General features: G+C 36.7%; 1 protein-coding gene and 1 pseudogene across 1 annotated transcript in view; one reads left to right on the top strand and one right to left on the bottom strand.

Moving 5' to 3' along the window:
• The window catches only part of Il1rapl1 (interleukin 1 receptor accessory protein like 1), a 1261588-nt gene that overhangs the window by 987387 nt on the left and 253624 nt on the right, over positions 1 to 20577 (top strand). The window lies entirely within an intron of this gene.
• On the bottom strand, positions 5646 to 6812 carry LOC114704141 (annotated as a pseudogene).

Below are 20577 nucleotides of genomic sequence, written 5' to 3'. Positions count from 1 at the left end.
CAATACTATGGCAACATATATAAGCTTCATTGTAGGATGGATACAATTTTAGAAAATAAGGTTCCATTCTCCTCTTAAGAATATACATGCATAGTAATCAGTATACTTAAATATGCCTATAGATTTAATTTTGAATTCATGTTTGTTAATCACCACAACTGTCAAAATATAGATTAACAAAAGTAAGTATGTAGTTATAAAAGAACAATGTGCTCACTAGTCTTATTTTATAAGAGGGAGTCTAATGAACACTGTGCCATGAAAATTTGTAAATGACCAACCAGATGAAAATGAAGCATTTTTAAAATTATGATTCTAAAGGAATGAAGTTCCAGTAGATTTTTTAAGACCAGAAACAGGAGACTAATTTTGCAAAACAAAGTATCAAACCATTCTTCCTGTGCTAGTCAAGCCCATTTTAATGAAAAGACACTATTTTCCTGTGAGCAACACCACTATGAGAAAGCATTCTAAATCACTCCTAATGATGGAAGTTTACTAGCATAGAAAAATATAGCAAGTACACAATGTTAACAAGAACTGCTCCCGTATTTGCAAAGTAAATGCCAATTTATGAGGAATAAACCCATCAAAGGACATTCTGGTGTAGAATATCGAAAGAGATTTCAGAAAAAGAGCATGCCCCATGTGACTGATGTCCATTAAAAGGACTATAAAAAGACTCACATCATTTAGAATTTGAGTATAGAGAAAGATGTTCATCCATAAATTTCCTCTTGAATTTTGGCTAAATAAATGAGAACTCCTAAATTATATGCAGACTCTCCATGAAAAATAACTTGTGCTTGAATGTGATTATGAAAAGGGGATACCAGTATTTTACAGTATAATGTTAAAACACTTAGCATTCCAGTCAAACTTCACTCTACCAACTAAGTATGCTCCTGCAGATCTGTGGGTAAATTGAATCATCATAATTTCAAAGAAGTGCTCCCTTCATTTTTGATTGATTTCTAATTAGTAGTGGCTTAACATGTCAATTTTAAGAGTCTCTGTCCCCCAGTCTCTTTTAAGCAGCTAATGATCGCTGAAAGATTTATATTCACAAAGGAAATATGCTATTTAAAGATACTCTGTGGTGAATGATTTTATATGAGAACCCTTTTGTAATTGAATAATCACGCTCATTACTTCTCTCTGTGGTAATGCAGATTTTTACACTATCATCAGATGGGGTTCATCAGTTTGAAACTGCAAGTACCATTGTCCTGGACAAAGGACCATCCACCCATCATCGCCAATGAGTCCCTTTATTTTGTCAGTAGAAAAAGAAGGGGACTTTCTACCTCCTAGTAGAAAGTAGTAAATTCATTCATTAGCTTCATAATAAATGATATTTCATTTTTTAAAATATTGAAAAATGATATTAAAATCTTGAAAAATGGTACTATAGAGTATAATATTTAAATAATAGCATTTCATGTTCAATCAGGATAAAATACACTGTTTCCATATATAATATATTTTGCAGGCCATCCTGCTCTATTATTTGCCTCTATTTTGTTGAAATACACACCAACAGAATGACTACCTGTGATACAGTTTATTATCCATAGTCATAAATCTGATGAAAGTTGTTTCCTTTTTACTAACATATATTGTTATTATTTGTACAAAGTTAAGGGTTTCAGTAGGAGATTGCAACATATGCATACAATATATTTGGACATATTGTCCCAATATATTTATTTTACTCTTACTTAACAGGAAAATTTTTTATTTTATTTTTCTCAAATTTTTAGTCTCTTTTCATTATACCATTGTGGCAACCACCTCACTTTAACTTTATTTTTCTTTTGAAGATAAAAGTTTATACATTGTGATTTAACTTACAGCTTTATGAACAAACTATCACAAATATTTTCCTAAACATATGCCCCTAAACACGCCATATGTTTCCATATGTAGAATAACCATAAGGTTTTAAAACCTAAACCCCATAGCAAAATCTTCCAAAGAGGCATCTTTCCAATTCACTCTCAGAAAAACTAGAGATTTTTCAAAATAAAATATGAAATATATATATATATATATATATATCAGTTTATAAAGTACAGTAACAAACTCAATAACAGAAAGAAAATTAAAAGCTTAGCAGAGTTTTTATTTTCCAAAATCCACCTGTTTTGAAATAAATCAAAAGGTAACTCCACTGCAGTTGACAAGAGTAGGAGAGAAAGGTGGGAAGTTGTTCAAGACTCTAAAGGACTCAGTCATCCCCTCCTCCTCTCACTTCTGCCCAATTACCTCCTCAAACTAGCAAAAAAACAAGAGACATTTTCACCTTCTGAATGTTCTTTTGGTTTCTAGTTTAACAGAAGCAGAAGGCCCTTTGTGGACTTGCCTGCTGAAGAACTGTGATTGCAGAATATTGGCAGCTCTTTGAATAGGAAGAGACCAAGGGAAGGTTTCTTGTTCTCCAGGAAAAGATTAAAAAAACACACAATGAAATTGAGCACATCAAGCCAGAAACAGAATACTCCCAGTCCTAGGCAAAACTGACATTGTTGCTACAAATATTAAGTAAAAAATAGTGTGAAATAGCTTAGAAGTTCAGAATGTATCTTTACTGTCTCTTTCTAAAAGAAAAAAAAACAAATATCTTAATGAACATGCATTCTCAGATGAGAATGGCATTATCTTGGCAAATTTATGGGTTTTTAATTAATTGATTTCCTGAAATGCTTCCTGGAAAATGTACTGCTTTGACTAAAATTATTTGTGCTAAATTTGTATTATTTTTAGGTACTCTAATTATTATTCACTACCTTTTATAAGTAGTAATAATATTACCTTCAGGATTATCCACCACATACTATATTATTCAATGGATGTATATGAAAAAATATTATTTTATGTATGATTATTTATAATGTCTGTTAAAAAAACTTTTATTTCCTAAGAGTAATGTGTTTTCACTCCAAAGATGTTTATTAAGAGTTTCTGCTAGAGAGTAGAAGTGATATTCTTATGTATTGGGAGATAAAAGAAGCAAAAATTTGATTAGGCATTTCAGTTTCAGGTGAGATTGTCTCACAGAGAACATCAATGACTGCATATGAGAGCATGTTCAGTCAAAAGTGATTCCTGCTGCTGTGGAATTCAGGGCAAATGGGACAGAGTGTTCTTTCAGTCGCTCTTTATGTATTCAAAATGAAATAAAGGAGCAAGGCAGTGTCTCAATTTCCTAGAGGGAGGAGGAGAACAGACAGAGTTTATTTATACCTAAAAAAAATTACTTCAAGAAAAGGTTAACTTAGAAATCTTGTTATTGGCTTTTTTTGAGACATGGTTTCTTTGTGTAGCCCTGGCTGTGCTGGAACTCACTCTGCAGACCAAGCTGGCCTCAAACTCACAGGTATCCACCTGCCTCTGCCTCCCCAGGGCTGGGATTAAAGGAGTGCACCACCACTGCCTGGCTATTGGCTAACTTTCATTGGCTAGCTTTGCCTTTGCCTTTTTCTCCTCCCCTCCCTTCCCATCTGTCCCCAACTTTCCCTTCTCTTCTGCCCTCCCTCCTCCTCCTCCTCCTCCTCCTCCTCCTCCTCCTCCTTCTCCTCCTCCTCCTTCTTCTTCTCCTCCTCCTCCTCCTTCTCCTCCTCCTTCTCCTCCTCCTTCTCTTCTTTCTTTCCTTCTTCTCCTCCTTCTCCTTCTCCTTCTCCTCCTTCTCCTCTTCTTTCCTTCTTTCTTCTCCTTCTCCTCCTCCTTCTCCTTCTCCTCCTTCTCCTTCTCCTTCTCCTCCTTCTCCTTCTCCTTCTCCTTCTCCTCCTCCTTCTTCTTCTTCCCTTTCCCTTCTCTTTCTTTGCCTTTCCTTTTGCCCACTGCTAGACTTTCCTGAGATAGATTTGATATTGATCAGGTAAAGGGCTGATAGTTTAATTTTCTTCACTTTTCCCAAAGTGGAGTCCAAGGTTGGCTGCTTAGACTTGGATTAGAAGTGATAGGAACAAGTCATTCCTTCCCACCTCTTACAATGCATTGTTTTTTACTTCGTTGTACTGAAAGTAGGCACTGTGATCACTCATCATATTTACTTAGATGTTCTGAAGACAGTTTGGTGTGTAAACTTTGCCTTTGTAACTTGGTTGTAACTTTTTTTTTTTTTTTGGTTTTTCGAAACAGGGTTTCTCTGTGTAGCTTTGCGCCTTTCTTGGAACTCACTTGACAGCCCAGGCTGGCCTTGAACTCATAGAGATTCGCCTGGCTCTGCCTCCAAGTGCTGGGATTAAAGGCGTGTGCCACCACCACCAGGCTGTAACTTGGTATTTTTAAGGGAAGAGGTAACAGGAGGATTTTATTCAGCTCTACTAAGCAATTTAAATTTGAAGTGTGACAGGTTCTGATATTTCATAGTCATTTTCATGGTCATAAGCGGCAAATCATTTAAAATCATGAGGATTGAAGATCACAAGAAGCACTGTAGTGAGCATGTTCTGTCTTTTTCCATTTCTGTAGAACATCATTTTTATATAGGTGGACTCTTACTGTTCCGGGTGGTAAACTGATGTGGAGAGAAAATATGTTAGCTAACTTCATAATAGGAGGAAACATGGGTTTAGAAGTCTAACTCAACATAGAAATCCCAGAGAGAAACTCTGATTGGCCTAGATTGGGTTATAGACAGAAATTTTGGACAAATTACTAGAGCGTCAGGAGTAAGATCTAGGCTTGATAACTACTGTATGCCTATATTTTGTGCAAGTATATACATGTAGGAGTATAGGGCTTGTACCAGAAGAAGGTAAGTTAAGAACCAATAATTATCATGGGATCTAGCTTTTCTTTGACATTTAGTATCTGATATACTTGTCATCTTTGATTAATCTATATCTTATTTGTTTACCTACAATCTTTATTATGTCTCTTTCATAACCTGATAAGGGCAGAACTAGTCATATGATTCATTTTGAGTGATTTTTAATTTTCTTAGACTATTAATCCCTTTGCTTCTCCCACCAACAAATTCTGACATTCTATGTTTTTGTATTATGCATATCCAAATGCATGCACATGCATGTGTGTAAGTGTGGGAGCCACAGAACAACTTCAGGTGCTATTATCAAGGTCCCATCCACCATTTATTTGTTACAGGGCATCAAACTAGCTTGGAGTTCACAAAATACAGTAGGCTGGCTAACTAACCACTGTGCCCCGATCTCTACCTTGAATCTGTCTCCCAGAACTAGCATTACAAAAAAAAAAAAAAAAAAAAACCACCACCATGCTCATTTTTGCTGTGCATTCTGTGAATTGAAGTCATGTACTCATGTTTTCAAAGCAAGAAGTCTATTGACAGCTATCTCTCCAACTGATACATCCCATCCTTGGTGGTACATTTGTCTCAGATCCAGACCTGCACTGTTCTGATTTATCTGGTCTGTGCAGTAGGCTATTTCTTGGGGGGGGGGCGGTTCTATTTTCACCCTTTATTTGGAACAACAAGGCAACAGTAGTTTTAGATTTTTAAATGATAAACATAGTGATAAGAGTGTTGAAAATAAGTCTGGCCTGAATTTGGAGAGTAAGTGATTTTCCAGTTTGGGGCTAGGAGAGAAAACAGGTACAAGATCATCTTCAAAGGAAAAGAGAACGCATACTCAGTGAGCCACCAAGGAGTTTGGTTTCCACTCACTAAGGGCAAGCAGTGCAGTGCAGTGCAAGCTAACCATCCATGATCTTCCTCACTGCACATCCGAGTCTCCAATTGTCCAAAGTAATTTCCAGTACAAGAGAGAAAGCAACTCCAGACTGACTTGGCAATCAATCTGGATGACTAGGAAGTATCGTCCAGCCCTGAAGTGGCAAAAATCTTCAGAGTGACTGTTGGAGCAGTGAGCCATTCGTGTGCTTCCAGTTATTATACAGTGCACAGAGACTGGTGAGGGTCAGTGCTGCCAGGCAGATCACCTGTACATTTTTTTTTTTTTTTTTAGGTTTTTCGAGACAGGGTTTCTCTGTGTGGCTTTGGAGCCTTTCCTGGAACTCACTTGGTAGTCCAGGCTGGCCTCGAATTCACAGAGATCCGCCTTCCTCTGCCTCCCTAGCGCTGGGATTAAAGGCGTGCGCCACCAACTGCCCGGCTCCACCTGTACATTTATACGACATTCCCATCATGGTTCCCGCTGCTACTGGGTTGACGTTATCATTTGAACCCTGTGTTTTCTCAATGATAACACCAAATGCACTATAGAGCAAAGCCAGGGAGCCTAGAATATTAGCCCAAAGTGCGCCTTTCCTAGTCACCATATTCAAAATCTGTACATTTCTTGGTTTGGACCAGGCCATGCTCTGAGTTTCCTTCAGTCCTAACCGAAGACCATTCATTGCCCAATTGCAGCCCCTGTCATGCAACATCCTCCAATGGTAGAGAAAGCTAGCTCAAATCTGCCTCGGGTTTTGTTAGCTCCAGTTGGCAAAATGAACTCATTGGTATCCTGAACAAGATAGCGTGGATCCACATTTAAATATGGAAACAGGGGGTTCATGCCAGTTAGGAGAATGCCGGCCAAGTCATCCTGCAAGTAACCAGCTCCTCCTGCTCCTAAGAAGCCAGCTAACTTGCTGGTGGTTTTGTTGCCACTTGCCCTGCGACCCTCCATGATATCATAGCAAACTGCGGTGGGCTTCCCACCACAACCTCAGGCTAAGGTCCTGTGCTCTGCCATGGTCCCCACAGTCACAGCGGGAAGACCCATATTGCTACTGCCACCTTCACATGCTTGTAGTATGCTATTTCTTAACCTTAAACTTAATTTCAGTTGCAAACCAAACATTATATTCTCAGTTGTCAACTGTAATTTGTGGAAGAAAGTACATTTTCTGTAATATGGGAGTGGCAGAGTGTGAATCAGAGTCAACTTTATATGAGTAAGTTAAATGAGGTCAGGTATAATACTGTGATGAAAGACTGAGACTACAATGATTTGGAGGGAAAATATGTCCTACATTAGGGACTTAGAATTCATTTTACCAGGATATGAGCTAAATAAAACATGTCTATGGGTAGTTTGAGTCTAGTGGTCATAGTATGATGCCTTTATTGGAAAATCCAGTGTTTATATAAGAAAATGCACATTCTCCATGGAGCTATCTCAAAAATAATGTAAATTAACAGTATTGCTCACAAAGACTATCATAGAATGTAAATCTACCATCATGTATGAATCTACCATCGTGCTGCAGATTGGAACATGGTACAAATTGATCTTCAATGTGTATAAGAAAACTAATATCCATCTTCTCAGAACCAAGGAGCTTAGGGGGAAAAATGAAATTAATCATGAAGGGAGAAACATTCCATCAGATGATACAAGGACCCTAGAGGTAAAATCCGGCAATCAAATGTTCTTTAGGAATCTGGCAACAGAGATACAGTTATGATTATTTTCTTCCCACACAGTTGTTAAGAAAAGTAGAAGCATCTATAAACTATTCCAGTAGACATTTTTACAAGTAATTTTAAAAAACCTATTTCAGAAATTAAACCAATTGACTGTAAGACACACAGAATTCTTTGAATGCTGCCTGTAACCCAGGCAGGCTGTGAATTTGCAGCTTTCCTGCCTTGGACTGTCAGCTGGATTACAGGCCTGCATCACCAGGTCTGCTTGGTACTTTCCTTAATTTACAAAATTTCTATATAGATATGGCCTTGCTCCTGAATCCCTTTACTTGAGAAATGGAATAACCTAATTTAATTGGAAGGGCATACCAAGAAAGTAGTCAATGAGTGTCTTTACCTTATCAGTATCAGCCTCTATGTAGTGGCTTTCATGAACTTAATGTGATCATCATTCCTCTTCTGGCAATCAGGGTAAAGGCTTGGGTCAATAGAAATTAAAAATCCTTTATAGTAGGCTTTTGGATATTTAGCCCATTTTAGCAAAAATTGAAGAGTCAATTTGTGAAATTTGCAGTTTGATTTAATAAGAAAGTCCTCTTTATAAATTGAAGTAATACCAATGTCTCTACTGTGAATAGTGTGTGTTTACCTGCTGCCTAGAATATAAAAGCAAGACCTTCCATGATCAGACCATGTTTTTTTGTTTGTTTGTTTTTGTTGTTGTTGTTGTTGTTATCGTTGTTTTAATCTTCATAGTTTCTTTGACAGTCCTGTTAGCTTACACCATTGGTCAATCATTCCTAACCTTACCATTACCTTCATCATTCTATAATCTTACATAGTCTATGTCTGTCTTAGTTGGGATTTTATTTTATTTCTGTTAGATACCATGACCATGGCAACTCTTTTAAAGAAAAGCACTTATTTGGGGCTGGCTTATAGTTCAGAGGTTTAGTCCATTATCATTATGGTGGGAAACATGGTGGCACACAGGCAAACATGGTACTGGAAGAAGCAACTTAGACTTCTACATCTGGATCAGCAGACATCAGGAAGAAGAACTGTGTGCCACTGAGCCTGGGCTTGAGCATATGAGACTCCAAAGCCTGCCCCCATAGTGACACACTTCTTCCAACAAAGCCAAACCTACTCCAACAAGGCCATACCTTCTAATAATGCCACTTCTTATAGGCCAAGCATTCAAGCACATGAGTCTATGGGGGCCATTTCTTATTTTTTAATTTTATTTTATTTTACAATACAATTCAGTTCTACATATCAGCCACTGATTCCCTTGTTCTCCCCTCTCCCGCCCCTCTCCCCTTCCTCCCAGCCCACCCCCATTCCCACCTCCTCCAGGGCAAAGCCTCTATGGGGGGCATTTCTATTCCAACCACCACAATACCTCTATGCCTTCCTCATTCTTGTGTACACACATTTTAACCCACACCTCAGTACCACCTCTGTGATGCCGCCCCTCCTGTTTCTGTTCCCATTAGGCAGACTTAAACATTCCCTGTCAAGCCCTAGTAGACACCTCCCTCTCTTTCATATTCTCTCTCTCTCTCCTCTGTCTGCCTGTCTGCCTGCCTGTCTCTCTCTCTCTCTCTCTCTCTCTCTCTCTCTCTCTCTCTCTCTCTCTCTCTCTCTCTGTTTCTCTCTCTCTATGTGTGTGTGTATGTATGTATATATATATATATACTATATATATACATATATTTCTATCTATACAAAATATCTAGACAGATATAAGACAGATACATAGACAGATGATAGATATAGATACATTTGTGTCTCTGTCTCTCTCTCTATCTCTATCTCTCTCTGTCTCTCTCTCCTCTCGTGTGTGTATGTGTATGTGTGCGTGCGCGTGTGCGTGTGTGTGTGTGTGTGTGTGTGTGTGTGTGTGTGTGTGCCCATTATAACATCTCTCTCATTGTATATCATTTTCCTTTATTGTGCTTGGAACGTCTATTGAACAAATTGGAATATTATTATATTCCCAAGTCCATATATGATTCAGGGAAACATATGAATGACTAGTTCATTCACTGAGTTTTAATGCTCATAAATAAAAATAGCATTTATAACTTACTCTTTTCTCTAGCTGTATACTACATAATAGTGTATACTATAGACTAATGGAGTAAAACACAATAAAACAGCTAGATTTATTTTATTTCAAGAAATGATTCAAGATTCTCCTTCATGGATGAGAGAGACAGATAGAGAAAATCTCAGGAGCCCAGCTAAGGAAGCCTAGCAATAAATCAAGTCCAGATTGGACAGAGGAGGAAAGATCAGCTGGATATTGAAGGTCACAATAGAGCAATAGGTTGACTTTGGAAAAATAAATAGAGGTTAAAAGAACAGTTACATTTCACAGGTCAGCTAGGAACCTGGTCAAGGGTAGAAAGTTAACTGGAACCTGGAGTTTAAAGTTTAGCCTGGTAGACATCACAATCTCAGTGCCCTGAATGATAAATTGTTTTTGCTAGTCCCATTTGCTACTTTGTTATTAAGTATCTACCTGGTACAAGATCTGGTTAAAACTGGATAGATAAGGAAATAGGTAGACATCAGACAGACGGACAGACAAGCAAAACCCAGTAGTACAGGACTGTAATCCCTGCTACCCTAGAGTCAATGGCAGGAGAACCACAAGGTTAAGGACAACCTAAGCTACAGGGTGAGTTCCAGTCTAGCCTGAGTAATTTAGTGAGACTCTCTCTCAAAAAGAAGGCTGTTTGTGGTTTAACATGAGCAAGATTCTAGGTTCAATTCCTAGGACTGTATAAAGTACATACATTGAGGTACAAATGGGCAGATTCCTCCTCACAAGGAATTTACATTATTATCTCAGTTGACCTTTGTATTTGTACTCCCTATTCCTCAAGAAGAAGCCATGACTTTTTGTCCTTTACACTTTCAGCCCTGATTGAATGTCAACTATCATTTAAATGAGCTTTTTAATCAGCATCTGTGGGTGCAGCTTTTCTTGATTAGTGACCCTGATTTCTCATTGATCATGGAGAATCTTACATTTGCAAGGCATTTTTATGTGTTGTGTTATTTTATCTTTCCAACAACCTACTGTAACACGAATTTTGTCTTATCATATCCATAAACTGCAGTGTATATAATGCCTGCATTTTACAGACTCTGTCTAAAGTTTATGTGCTCCAATTCTTCGGACATTTCTAGAGAATAGAATATTCACTGTTGTTTTCCTTCTGTGTGTTGAGTGGCAATTGTGAGTCATCCTCTGGAATCTATGACTGAATTGTAACAGTAAAAAAAATCTCAATTGTTTTGATTTTTATTTTATTCCATTGTTAACGGATTCTGTTGCTCATCAAATAAAACATCTAAAAATTATTCAGTTGAATACCAACTTGACCTTGAAACATTTCTATCTTAACCAGTCTGAGCTGCTAAAGCAAAGCACTTTATACAGGGAATTCATAAACACCAGAAATTTATTTTTCACCATTCTGAATGTTAGAAAGTCTAAGATCAAGGCACCAGCAGATTTCAGGCATGGTGAGAGCAGCCTGTTTCATCAAGTGATACAGCCTTCTGCCTGTGTCCTCTTGTGTTCAGGGACTTACTGCAGCACTCCAGGACCTTGATAATAAGGGAATTAATCCTATTTACAAAGGTCACGTCCTTATAACTGTATCACTTTTCAATGACTCCACCTCCTAATACTTTGGTGACTAGGTTTTGAAGTCAAAATGATAAGAAGACATAAGCATTTAGATCAACAGTGTCCCAGATTGTTGTGCACTCACACCCCATCTATTCTGCTACATGTCTCTTGGATCTACTTCTGTTCATCTCTGCCTCCTATTTTCTTACTCCAATTTTTTTGTACTTCTGAACTCTCAAGTACATTTTAACAGACACTTTTCTACTTACACTGATCTTGAAGCATGAAATTTCTTTTCAAGGCACTTAGGAAAATGGAAGTACTTAGAATGTTCATGAACAGAATGTCTTGTGAGCTGCAAAAGTTAATGTGAGAAAAGCTGATAGAAGAGTCAGCTCATCAGAGTTTTTCCTCCTTAAAAAGCAGCTAGTTATAAGCCCTTCTTAAACAGCAAGCACAAATCAAGTGCTCTCATTTCCCTGCTTAAAATAGACAAAATAAAACTAATAATTGACTTGTCAATTTACTGTGACTATTAATTCCCTATACACAAAGATGGCCTTTGTTAATTTAGGATGCACATTTTCTTTCCAAATATAATTACCTGACTATATATAGATAAGTAATTTAAAGCCAGCTAATGATTGTTTGAGCATCTAAAACTTAAAAACTGTGTAGACAGTAAATTATCCACTTAGAGAACCTGTAACAGTTGCAGCAAAATTAATGTTAACTGATAAGTTAAATTGGACTTGTGATATTTTATGACATTTAGAGTATGCCTTATCCATGGCTTGTAAATATACTTTCATGGTGAAGAACTTGATAAGCTTCACATAGACATAGAAGTGCTTTGTTATGTAAATGTATGCTGCATTAACCTAAGAAAATAATTTGCAATTTTTCCTATGCCATGACCTTTACTAGGTGTAAGTCTCCATTGTATCAGGAAACATCCATTGATTATGAAAATGAGGATGGAAGAATGACCAGAGGTTGTAGCTTAGTGGGAAAGTGCTTTCTTGACATGGATGGGGCCCTAGGTTCTATTTCCAGAACTGCAAAAAAGTAAAAATAATGGCTCATATTCACAAATTAAATGTCATTGACCAATAGATTCAAAATATTTGTACTTATAGCATAATAATATAATGTTGAAATCAAAATGGAAACTGACTTTATTATGTTCTGTCAGAATAATTTCCTTGCCGGGCAGCAGTAGTGCACAAAATCCCAGCACTTGGGAGACAGAGGCAGACAGATCTTTGTGAGTTCGAGGCCAGCCTGTGCTACAGAGTGAGTTCCAGGAAAGGCACAAAGCTACACAGAGAAACCCTGACTCAAAAACAAACAAACAAACAAACAAACAAACAAACAAGCCGGGCAGGGTGGTGCACGCCTTTAATCCCAGCACTAGGTAAGCAGAGACAGGCAAATCTCTGTGAGTTCGAGGCTAGTCTGGGCTACAGAGTGAATTCCAAGAAAGGCACAAAGCTACACAGAGAAACCCTGTCTCAAAAAAACCAAAAAAAAAAAAAAAAAAAAAAAGAATAATTTCCTAGATATGAGATTAAACTATAATTCTCACAGCTCATTAGAATAATAATCAATTCAGTCCTCGAATGCAGAACAAAGTTTGTATTCAATTTGATAATCAGTCAGCTTTTGAAATAGCATATGTATTTGTTTTAAGTACATTTGTATGATACACACATGCATGTTCAAATATTTAAGCACAAGTATGCATGCTAGAGTGTGTGTGTGTGTGTGTGTGTGTGTGTGTGTGTGTCTGTCTGTCTGTCTGTCTGTCTGTCTGTCTGCCTGCCTGCCTGCCTGTGTATTTGGGCCAAATATTGAATCTTGCTGGATCTCTGTTCACTTTATTTTCTAAGTCAGATTGTCTCCTTGAACCTGTAGCTCACTGGTTCAGCTGGTCTAGGTAGCCAACTTGCTCCATGGATCCCCTGTTCCATCTCTAGAGCACTGGGATTACAGAGGACTCAGCATAGCTACCATATTAGTTACTTTTTGACTACTATAATAAAACCTCATGACCAACATAACTTAGAGAAAGAAGGGTTTATTTGAGATTTACAGTTTCAAAGGGGTGAGATTCTATCACCATTATGGCAGAAAAGTGTAACAGCAAACACTAGTCATGACAGCAGCTACATCTTCAACGACAAGCAGGCAACAGGAAAGAGCAATCTCAAAATGATGAGAGTCTATACTTTCAAAACCTACCCCCAGTGACATACTTCTTCTAGTAAGGACATCTCCAACAGCTCCCCAAACAGGGCAAGCAACTGAGAATTAATCATTCGTATATCAGAGAATATGGCAGGCATTTATGATCAAACCAACATACTACCAAGCATGTAGGTGGGTTCTGAGGATACAAATACCAGTCCTCAAAATTTGCCTAGTAAAAGTGTTAATGCTACAGAGCTATCTCCTCAGCCCTAATCAACTATTCTATATGTCTATCTATCTATCTATCTATCTATCTATCTATCTATCTATCTATCTATCTATCTAATCTATCTACCTACCATCTATCTGTCCATCATCTATCTTAATATCTATCTCTTCTAATCAGATAAGTCTGATGTTTTCTTAGTAATTTTAATCATCTTTGTGCTTTTTTTTTTTTTTTGGTTTTTCGAGACAGGGTTTCTCTGTGTAGCTTTGCGCCTTTCCTGGGACTCACTTGGTAGTCCAGGCTGGCCTCGAACTCACAGAGATCCGCCTGCCTCTGCCTCCCAAGTGCTGGGATTAAAGGCGTGCGCCACCAACGCCCGGCTCATCTTTGTGCTTTATGAATGTTTTCTATGTGTATGAAGGAGTTAACATGCACATATGGGTTATCTTAGTAGTAGGATTGTTAGTTTTAAGGAAGGCAGACTCTACAACTCAGACATAGTAGCTTGAAATAAGGCTCTGACAACCCTTCATAGTGGTAGCTTGTATGCTGAGGAATTAGGAGGCAGATGAAGTGAAGAGAGAAGACACTTCTCCAAACATCATGGGAATTCGAACAAGAATGTGAGTCTTTTACCCTATTCAAAAATTATTTTGCTATCTGTATTTGGTTTCCTGTGGTTACTATAGAAATTTTCTGTAAATTGGATAGCTTGTTATTTTTACCACTCTAGAGCTCACAAATATAGACTTAAGGGCTTTGCCATCTCTGAATGGTTCTGGGGCGTTAAGGTCAAAAATCCCAAAGTCTATTATAAATTCTCAGATAATATTAATTTGAATCAAATTTTTACAGGTATTCTAAGAGGATGATTTGCTAATATCTACATTGTTTTAACAGTAAATCCCCAACAATAAGATAGCTAAGAACAGTATCTTTTACAAATTCTACTACATTTATAAAAACTTATTCTTAAAGTCCATAAGGTAACTGAGCAGTGAATTGTTATTCATCGTTTATCAGGGTTCTCTGTCTCTGTCTGTGTGTTTGTCTGTCTGTTTAATCTGTCTGTCTGTCTTTCTGTCTCTCTATCCCTCTGTCTCTGTCTCTGTTTCTGTCTCTCTCTCTCTCTCTCTGTTTGTATGTGTGTGTGTGTGTGTGTGTGTGTGTGTGTGTGTGTGTGTGTTTCAGTGATGCTTTTACAGAAGTAATGCAGGAAATCACATACTTATTTGTGTTATAGATAAGTTATTTTAATTTTTCTGACTCAATTATTATCAGAATAATTAAATAAGATAGAGTTTACTAATTTCTGAGTGTTTATTTTCTTCTTTAAGAAAAGATATGTGTTATACTTCCTCCTGGAGTAACAAACTGATAGATTATCTTCAGTGAGTTATTGATGAGGTTTGGGTTCATCTTAGTTACTTTTCTACTTCCATGAAGAGACACCTTGACCAAGGCAACTTTTAAAAAAGAAAGTATTTATTTGGGGGCCTCATGGTCCTATGACCATCATGGAAGGGAGAGTGACAGCAGGGAGGCATAACCCTGCAGTGGTGGGTGAAAGCTTACATTCTGGTCCATAAGCATGCAGCACACACACACACACACACACACACACACACACACACACACCACAGAAACAGAGAGAGAGAGAGAGAGAGAGAGAGAGAGAGAGAGAGAGAGAGAGAGAGAGAGAGAGAACTGATAATGATATGGGCTTTTGAAATCTCAAAACCTATCAATAGAAACACATGTCCTTCAACAAAGTCACACTTCGTAATCCTTCCCAAACAGTTCCACCAACTATGGAACAAGCACTCAAATATATGAGCCATTCTCATTCAAACTACCACAGGTTGCAATGTTTCTGAAATTATATTGTTCCCTCTGCATATTTAATGGATTTTTTAAGCATTTACTAATGTGCCCCTAAGAACAAAAGCATTTTAAGAGTCTTTTTAGAATAAACCCATATCAATTCATTTCATAGTCCTTTTTTATTAAGAAAATTTTTTTCATTCATTTTACACACATAGTCTTACAAGCTTCCAAATATTTTCAGTTTTATGTTATTTATTTGTAAACATAATTTTACAATCTCATTAAAATTCTCCTGATTATTTTCACAGATGAGTTTACAGACATTTAAAAGTACTCATTCATAAATATACCATATTATGGTAATGTACTACCAGAGAATATGCCTTTTTTCTGTTTCATTTTCTTTTCAGACTTCCCAAGAAAAGAAGATACTATTTTGTAACTGCAAAGAATATAACCAAAATTTTAAAGAATAGATATTATATAAGAAAATAGTAAAAGTTAATTGAGTCAAACATTTTCACAGTTATTTCATGAAAATAGACAGATATTTGGTAATTATCTGGAACTGTATGTATTTAAATACTTGGGACTGGCTTGCAAATTTTAGAGTTTTTCTTTTTTTTTTTCCTCCATCGTCTGTCTTCCCATGCTATGTTGATTCCTGAGTGTTTGAGGAACTTCTATTTTCCAGCTCATTTAAGAGAATTTCATCCTGCTGTTTTGGTCATCAAGTGACCAAGTGTGATTTGAAACAAAAGGGCATTGTATTTGTCCATGGGTGTGGGATTTTAGGGGTTTGCTCAATATATTCAGGAAGTAAAGAGTAATGTGGGCTCTCTTCATAAAAATATAAAGTAAGTTATGTTGAATGTCAGTAATTCCAAGACATTTAGGACTTTTGAATCAGTTGAAATATTTAAATAAACAGACAAATAAGTAAATAATCATAAAGTCATCAATTTGCCATTCTGTGTGTGTGTGTGTGTGTGTGTGTGTGTGTGTGTGTGTGTGTGTGTGTGTGTGTGTGTGTGTGCTGGGATTCTGCTGCGCTCCAGCTGCATGAATGTACATGTGCACTTCAGGAGCTAGACAAGGGGTCTTGCATTTTATGTCATCAATGTGCACTGGTGATTACAGACGCATGGCGTGATCACACAATCTGGGCATGCATGGCATAGCTCCATAAGCATACCTGCGCCTTAAAAGAGCAGTGACTCAGACCCATTCTCTATGTTCTGTTCTTTCTTCCCCCGCCCGCCCCATCTTGCTCTTTCTTTGCATGTGCTCCTTACCCAGGCCTGGTTCTCTTGTTCCCCCACAGCCCTCTTTCTCCTAATAAAGCTCTGATACTGATACTGGGGTTTGTCATGACCTTTCCACACAGTAACCAGCACTGGTAACTGGCGCCACTTATCATTCTTACAGTGTGTGTGTGTGTGTGTGTGTGTGTGTGTGTGTGTGTGTGTGTGTATTTATTATGTATGTGTGCAGATGTCAGAAAAGATCATTTGTCTTCTGTTCTCCACCTTAATACCTTGAGAGATGGCCTTTCACTGAACTCGTGTTCATCTGCTGGACTAGATGGACATCAAGCCCCAGTAACCTTTGTCTGATGTATCTACCCAGAACTGTGATTGCAATTGCATGCATCCATGTCTGGACTTTTACTGTGCTCAGGATCCTAACTCATAGCCCATTCTTATGTAACTAATATTCTTACCCAGTGAGCCATCTCCCTAACCCCCAAATGATCTTCTCTTAAAAGTAAAGATACTAGTTCAGTATCTCTAACAAATTTAATATGTTGCTTCTTAAATGGATTGCTAAATGGAAACCTTAGAGCCTTTCTCAGAGAAAATACTAGCCATTTAAATGTAATTAACTCAATTTTATATTTCTTTTAATATTCACTATGTTGTACCCATAGGGCTGTATTTCCAAATTTTGTGTCATAGAGCAACTGAAATCTAGGACAACAGTTACTGATCATATTCTACTTCTCAGGAAAACTACAAACATAATATCTTTTATTTATTCTACACTAAAATAAAATGTGATAATGAATACTATTAAGCATGTGATTATATTTTCTTTTACTTGATAATGCAACATGGTCATTAATATGTGTGTTTTCTATTTTACTGATAGTTCAAGTGACACAAAATAAGTTAATAACAGTTATATGTGAGGAGCTGGAGAGTTGGTTCAGTGGTTAAGAATAATGGCTGCTCTTCCAATGGACCTGGGTTCAATCCCCAGCACCCACCTGGCAACCTACAACTGTCTGTGACTCCTGTTCCAGGGGATATGACACACACACATAACCATTCATGCAGGCAAAATACTAATGTACATAAAATACAAATAAATAAATAATTTTAAAAAGTAGTTACATATGAATCTATTTTGGGCTCTTATTATGAAAGATGTCATACATAAAATGTAGTTTTTCCATCTACCCTTATACCATGTTTCAAAATAACTATAAGCAGTACTTGCAGCTAACATTGAGTGTTTACTTCTATGTCTCAAAATAACTTGCCTGAACTATAAATGGTTTTCTAGTATTGATTAAAATTTATTTGATACTCCATTTCAATGATTTTCCATTATTATAAATGAAGATATGATTTGATTTCAAATTCAAACTCCTACTACACAGTTCTGCGTTTCCTGTCTTTCTTTTCTCTATCCATCACTTATGAATACAGAAGCACTAATTAAAGTTGAGCAATTAAGTATACTAACTTTCCATCTCTGTCACCTTCTACTTTGGGGCACATGGCCTAACTTTCTCCCAATCCTATTACTAATATTTTGTTTGTTTGTTTTGCTTTGTTTGGGGAAGTTTCTTTCTCTTGTTATAACAATTGGTTCCTCAATCTTCCATTATTGTTTGGATACATATTTAAGTCTGGCTCAAATTCAAGGCTTCTCACATTCATTAGTTGCCCCTAATTGCTCAGCATTAAGTGTAAAATGTTTTAAAAGGTGCTTGGCAGCTTTTCACAGTCTATTGTCTATAGGCATCAATCATAGTTTGTTTTTCTGGTTAGTTTGGGAAAACCTTTCCTGTGTCTTTGCTGACTTTGATCTTGTATTGATCAGATTCACAAAGAATGGTCCTCTTGTCTTCTTCCAGACTGCATCTGAGCAATGTGAAGCATTCCACATGTAGCATAAAAATGTATTGTCAGCTTCACTGCATGTCTTGTATTGCAGAGGCTCATTCAGCCTGTACAGAAAATAAATGAATAGCCTCTGCCAAAAGAGAGAGGGGGACTAATAGCCAACTGATTCTTAGGTGTTCCATTCCTCTTGCTTCCAACCTCCATAGACAACTGCTCTCATCAATTCTTGAGCTTTCATGAGTTCTACTATAATAATCCAGTTGCATCTTTGCTTCAATCTTTGAGGGATCAAGGTTCAGGTGATTTGGGGTTTTGGTTTTGGTTGTTTTGTTTTGTTTGTTTGGTCAGAATTTTTAGCTTGTAAGAGTATTGCTAATTAGTATACAAAACATTATGTTTCATTGTGGTATTTCAATAAAATTTTCTTCTTGCTGATTCTCCTTCCCACCTCATCCCTTTTCTGTGCTGTACCCTTCCATTCCCAGTAGCATTTCTCTTTCATTTCACAAGGGTCCTATTACAGTCTCCTTCCTCAACACCTTTTTCCCTTTTGTGGTCCTTTTCCTAGTTTCATACACTATACATACATATAAACATTAAAAGCTAGGATCCCCATTCAAATCTTTTAAGTGAGTTACTATATAATAATTTCTAGGTTATATATTCTATTTTCTTTTTTCTACCTTGTTTTCCTTTTTATTATGGATTTATGGCTAATGAAGTATCTCTTCATTCATATGCCTATATATCTTTGGAAGAGAAATAAATCTTTATATTTCTGTTAAATCTACCTTTGGTACATAATAATCTGCTTTTGATATTAGGAAACTGGTTCCTAGCATTTTATAAAGTGCTGGAAGAAAAATAAACTGTCAATAAGTCTTCATTGAATTTAAGCAACAATTATAACACTCTATTTGCTAATCTGACACCATTGTAAATTAAACTGAACCTGCCATGCTTGATATTTTTGACATTCTATGGATAACAAGTACGTGTGGTATATTTAATGAGAAGTTTCCACAATAGGCTCAGATATTGGAAATACCTTTTGAGAAAGTGATGCAGCCTTGCTAGAAGTATGTCCAAAGGAGTTGGCTTTGAGAGTTTCCAGCATTGACCCACTTATATTCCACTCTCTCTGTTTTCTATTTGCATTTGAATATGTGGTCTCTCTGTTTCCTGCTCTAATACCTATTAAAATGTTCCCCCTAACATTAGGGACTCTACTTCTGGAACCACAGGCTAAAATAAATTATTTTTCCTTAAATTGTTTTTTTAGAGTATTGTATAATACTAATAGAGTGAGTGACAGTCATTTTTAATTATTCCATGAATAATTGCAATCCTGTTCATAAATCTTGTCACTGGTCACTTTTTAAAATACACATAACATATAAGTATAAAAATTATTTTTTTCCTTTACTTTTTATGTGGTGGATAAAGTCAACCATGCTTGTTATATAGAAATTATTGTTGAGTACTCTTATTTAGCTAACAATTTTCTTAACATTTTATCTTAACTGTCTAGTAAGATACTAAGCTTATTAATGTAATGTAAAGATTTAGCAAGCAGCACTATTCATATGCAAAACTCACTGTCTAGAATATTTTGTTTTCATTGAAAGAAAACCCATACACCATATTAAAAACAGCTGTTATTTATGTTTAAAGTTTTAATATATTATGAATATCAGAATGAAAATAGGATCTATTGTGTTAATTCTTTAGAACCCAGGCATTTTCTACACTTGGAACAAGAGTACCCTGGAACTGGCTGTAAATAGATCTTGCTGAGATCTGCTTTTCATCAATCATTTTATCCTGTCAAACAAGGGACTTCTCTTCTCTTCAGGTTCTCATCCATTTATAAAGATTTAATTTCAGCTTGCAAATTCAATTTTATTCTTTATTGCTGGAGTAAGAGATTTCCTTGTTTTGATCTAGTTTACAGTTTTATAGAGGGCTCAGTTTGAATGTGACATACATACAGATATCATTCAGGGCAGCGTGCCATTTCAGTTGCAAAAGCTACTGTGTGTGCCCATTTGTGCATATGTTTATGAACATATGAATGATAATATAGTATGATGGTATCCTAGTCCATTCAGAAGGCTATAATAAATTGTAGTAAGTGGTATGGCTTGTAAATAGCAATAGTTTATTTCTTATAGTTCTG

This window comes from Peromyscus leucopus, chromosome X, assembly GCF_004664715.2.
Source record: "Peromyscus leucopus breed LL Stock chromosome X, UCI_PerLeu_2.1, whole genome shotgun sequence".
Taxonomy (NCBI): domain Eukaryota; kingdom Metazoa; phylum Chordata; class Mammalia; order Rodentia; family Cricetidae; genus Peromyscus; species Peromyscus leucopus.
This window is presented reverse-complemented; position numbering and strand designations above follow the sequence as displayed.